We start from the raw sequence: 5745 nt of genomic DNA, 5'->3' as shown, positions 1-5745 counted from the left end.
TTGTTTTAGTTCATAGAGCATAGGAATAGTGTCTTCAAATGCCAAATTTAATGTGCCTAATGTAAAACTTGAAATATCAAAATTATTTCAGTTTTTTTTTCAAGAATCCTGCTTTATTTGTAATATATTAAAGGCTTGTAGTTGTGTCATAGTCTGATTCCTTGCATGAAATTTAATATATTAGAGCTAAGCTGTTAGTTCTTGTATTTTATGAATTTTTGTTCTAGTTCACTAGTACAGGTGAGCTATTGTCATCACTTTCAACTGTATTTGCATTTTGCCATCACTTGGTGTCCATCATCTTCTATTTCCAATTCTTCAAACATCTGCTTCTCTGAAACTACCAGACAGATTTTAATTAAAGTTGGCATGAATGTTCCTTAGGGTTTCCTTCACAAGTTTTGATCTGTTTGAAAAACAGCCACTATGTCTATCAATCTTCTTCAGCTGGAAGTGTTCTTCAAATGTTATTTAGGTCAAACTTTTAGATGACTTTTGTCCTTGAAAGGAAGAAAATGACTTTTTTTTTTAACTTTAAATCAATATCTGTAAAAAGTATAACAATAGATTAACAATATTTGGGTTGATGAAATTATTCTTTTGATAATACCCACAAAAGAATCTACAAGTTATTGCTCAACTAAAACGTCTAAAATTTGGTATCATTCGATAGATAATCTTATTTTCTATATAAATAAACCCCGAAAAACTCATTTTCAAGAAAGAATTTTTCAAAAATGTTAAAAATATTACCTCTACACCTAGAAAACTGGTCTAAGCATCAAATAGAATTCTCATTCAAAGCACACAGTCACTGTAAAACTCATATTTTATGCATTCATAATTATAACCGTGATAAAACTAACGTATCTGGTATATTTAGGCGCTTAGATTTTCTTTTTGGGGTTATAATTACTATAAATCGTAAAAAAGGGAATTTTCCTAACTTCAGAATTTCTTCTATAGGAGAGTTCGCCAAACACATTAGTGATGTCATATTCACTAATTTGCATATCATTAAGTGTCAAATTGGTTTGCAAATAAACAACTAAATAAACAATTAACAATTTGATGATTAGAATACCAATTTTCAAAACTTTATAGCTGTGTTCTTTTACATCCAATTTTGGTTCTGTAAAATGTTTCATTTACATGAAAGAATTTATATTTTACTTGTGAAATTATAACTGTTTTACTTGAAGAATAAATTTGAAACGATATTTATATGTAAACCTCTATTTTCATATAAAATTATAATTAAAATTTTATGCTCATATAGTCTAATTACTGAATACTGATTTCAAAATTCCATGGAAAAAAAGAGTTTCATTGGCAATTTAGGGAACCAAAAGAATTTTACAATTATCTTAAAAAACGAAAAAGTTATGATGATTTAAAGTTGATGCCCTATACCACTCAATGGGTTTTTTGCCGACAAAAACCAAATCACAGGTAAGTGATGACATCACGAAAAACTCCTGTATCACCCGATTTAATCATGTTATTCAAAATGCCATACTGTATGCAGCTTTTGTGCAATACAGTACATTTATGTAGTATCTTAGCTTTTAAATGAGCCCATATGAAATACGAGTTTTACAGTGTCGCTGTGCTTTGAATGAGAATTCTGTTTGATACTAAGACAAGTTTTCTAGGAGTAGGGGTAATATTTAGATTTTTTATAGAAAATTCTTTCTTGAAAATGAGTTTTTCGTGGTTTTTTCCATGTAGAAAATATGATTATCTATCGAATGATACCAAATTTGAGACGTTTTAGTTGAGGAACATGTAGAGTTGAAATTATGCGACTTTATACGGGAAAATCGAAAATTCAATTTTTTGCATTTTTTGATAAATTCTGACTATGAAAATCGCCACAAGTAACCAAAAGAACCCCAGAAGTATCAATTATGATAATATTAAACGGAAAACATAAATACTCTAGGGGTTTTGACATGGAAAAAAATGTCAATTTAAGCGATTTTTCGGTGTGGTAGAGGTACAATTTTCTTTTTACTCCAAAACCCTCAAGTGTTACCGCAATGTTCTTATACCATTGTAAAGCTGGGACATCGGGCTACCTATATATGTCATTTTACTTCGTTTTGTAGAAAGAAGAATTTCGAAGAATAAGAAAATGTGAAAAATGTTTTTTTCCTCATAGAGGTATTAAAGGTAGACAAAAAAAAAATACATTAACTCTTGAGTTTATTTTTGGTGACAAATAGATTCGTAAATGGGAGGTATAAGGGTAGTTGAAAATCATTCTTTGGTTGACGAGTTGGAGAGGGTTGGGTTACATGATAGACTCTCCAAGCCCATGAACTATTATTATAGGCACCAATCACAGCCACCGGGTCCATTCATAGAGAATGGGTTAAACCATATTATCTCAAAGAGTAATAAGGGAACCAAGATTCTAGCGGAAATCAAAAGAATGTAATCCAGGAGCAAGAACCAGACATTGAAAACAGACATACACAACAAAGAACATGAAGCAACTTAAGCAATACATACAAAGTAACAAAAGTAAATGAGTAACTCGGACTCCACTAAAAACTGGGAGCACCAGGTGCACCGGTAGGGTAAGTGTCCTCTGCTTTTCAAGAAACACCCATCGCGTTGCTCATGAAAAGTCATATCCGGGGTAGACGAAACAAGAAAGGAAAACTATGACACGATGAACAAATCCGTTTTCATGTTGCAGATGGATACATCGTAACGATCCGCGAGTTCATCAGGTCGACCATAAAACTTCTGTAGTGATGACTTCAATCTTGTAGCAACAGCCCTGTCCCATACGGCAAGCTCTGGCATACCGTACGATATGAAAACTCAAAATGCAGGTGCTGAAGGGATGTTGCCACAGAAAGATGGCAATCCAGAATGAAAAGTCATCACGTTTGTCGTCAAGTTTGGTCAAAAGCTTTCTTTTACCATTGATCTCTAAGTGTATGTCAGGATATGAGGCTGACTTCACAGTGTCTGTAGTATCCTTTATCCATTATGCCGGTAATTATTATACTTGATATTTGGTATATAACATGGTCTCCTAATTTTGAATGGTGATAATGAAAATGTTGTGTAGCCATGATTTAACTTTTGATCGTTTTAAGTTTTTTTCAGCAAATTACAGCAGGCTAATGAGATAACTGGGCATAGAGGACTCCTGCCGATTTTTTCCCAGAGATTCTAATAACATTTTTAAGGCATTTCCAGTATTTTACAGTGCCTTAGGTACTCAGTTGAACTTACAGCCCTCATTAATATAATTATGCTCTTTTTCAGCATTTATTTTTGTCAATCATATGGTAATAAAGCATGATGTCTTTACTTACTTAGTTAATAGGGCATGGTTTTCCAGGTGAACGATTCGAGAGCCTCTTGTTCTAATTTAAGTCACAACCTCCTTAATAGTAATAACTCTCCCCTTTGTGGTATTGCTTCTTGTGACACAGTTTGATTCAATTGATTGAGACCCATACACTTGTCCGGAAATCAAATTATCTACAGACGTCGGTCGGCAACAACAGCATGATACTAATATACGTCCGCAAACTTCTTGTAGTCTTACAATTAAAGTCACGGCAGTGGTTAAATTTATAATTAAAAAGTGAAATTGTCAGTTGTCAATCAGCTTAATAACAAGGATGTTTATAAACGTGGTCTCGAAAATAACACAAAAAAGGATCAGGTTTTATGTAGTCCACGGGCTAGCTAGAAAATATTACACTCATCTAATGCCCTTTGCTACGGAAAACAACAAAAACAAGATTGGTACGCAAAGTCATGTGTCCAGGCCGCCAAAAAAGCTGAAGTGCAAAAGTTCCATAACTCCTGTAAAATTTGTCAATTCAAAACGGCAGCGCTATACGATCAACTACTTATAGTGACTTCCAATCCTACAAACTTTAAATCTAATCAAAATCAAATCTTTGATTACGCTTCCCTCCATAAAAGACTTGGTCGCCTATTTTAATCAGATTGCAGTCTTTAAACCCCGTAAGCTAGACAAAACCGGATTTTGTCAAATGAGGATACCAACCTTATCAAACAATTAAGTTTGAAACCAGAAAAAAACGCTAATGTTAACTGAAAATAGCGTATTAAATGAAATGGAGTTATCTCTCCTTGCCGGGCTGCTCCCAGTGGGTTAATAATGGGTCAGTGACTGATAATTAATTAGATCAGGATTAAGATTACTGTTGTATGCACAGACTTTCTAACGGATCCCATCATCACAGGATAAAGAACTAGAGTTTAATTTTTATAACATTAGACATTATAGACATTATTTTACTTTACCAATCATGGGTCATTGTCAAGAAAGACACATAGACATCATAATACAATAATTGTTACTAAGATGAAAGTCTGTAATGAAAAATGCACAAAGAAATAAACAAAAATGTGAGCAGTATAGGATATTATTACAGTATAAGGGGACTTGAGGTCACAGAACGTCCCATAATACCAGTCGACGACCCCATGTATCAGAAAACTTCATATGGATAGTATAAGTACACTATTTGCAACACATGTAACACACAAAAAAAAATAAAATAAAATAAAAAAGATAAAAAGGAAAATGAAATTCGACCCCAAGTACATGTGGTTAATACAGTTAAGTGAAGTTTTTCAGCAGGTAATTTAGAGTAAATATGGTCAAATGAAACAATCCCATTTCTAGATTTAGCAGACATTAGGTTAAAGGCACCCCATATTTCACCATTATGTTAAAAGATGCTTTTGATACATCGCATCTACCCAAAAGAACTTGAAATAAAGGATACTACAGACACTGTGAAGTCAGCCTCATATCTTGATCTACACTTAGAAATCGATGGTAAAGGAAAACTATTGACCAAACTTTACGACAAACGTGATGACTTTTCATTCAGAATTGTCAACTTTCCTTTCATCTGTGGCAACATCCCTTCGGCTCCTGCGTATTGTTCATATCACAACTCATACGTTATGCCAGAGCTTGCCAAAACTACGCAAGGATAATAAATCTTTAGACAACTAAAAATAGGCTTTTAGTGTCTTTTTATACAATTTATCATGTGTTATTATAAAAGAGCTGTATTCCCAAAAATTTATATGTATCAACACACACTAGTTTTACACCATTTAATATGATCAAAATCATATCTGCTAGCCTTGATAAAGAACCTTTGTCACAGCACGAAATGATACGTTTGAACATTTTAATTAAATATTGAATTTCTAGTTCCTGGATCCTTAGAGTTTGTTTGTTTGGTTTTTTTTTAAAATATTTTGTCACATTATTGATAAGGATTTTGAAGAGGTTCGTCATAAGGTTATCTCCTTGTCTTAACCCAATTTGTGTTGAAAAGCAGTAAAGGCGAGGTTTTCATTTACTTATACATGTACATGCGATTTGCTTAATTCGTACATGTTTAATTATGTTGTAAAATGAAGATCCAACCCCAATATCTATAGTAGTTTCAGTTTGATTCCAGTGTGAATAACAATATCAAAGGCACCTTTGAAATTAACAAAGCATATAGTCTACTACAAGGAATATTACAATAGTTTGATTACAACTGTGATCAGAGGTCCTAGTTTTCTTTGTGAAGCCAATTTAGCAGCCATCAATTATTGTATGTTCGTTTAGAAATTTGTCACATGTTATAATTCCAAGATTAATACAAAGTTGGTAATTCACAGATTAAAGTGGGAAATTCCAAGATTAAAGTTGACAATTCCACGATTAAAGTC

This window comes from Perna viridis, chromosome 3, assembly GCF_037379345.1.
Source record: "Perna viridis isolate PV_CMFRI_1.1 ecotype Kerala chromosome 3, ASM3737934v1, whole genome shotgun sequence".
In the NCBI taxonomy this organism is placed as follows: Eukaryota; Metazoa; Mollusca; class Bivalvia; order Mytilida; family Mytilidae; genus Perna; species Perna viridis.
Note: the sequence above shows the minus strand (reverse complement) of the source record.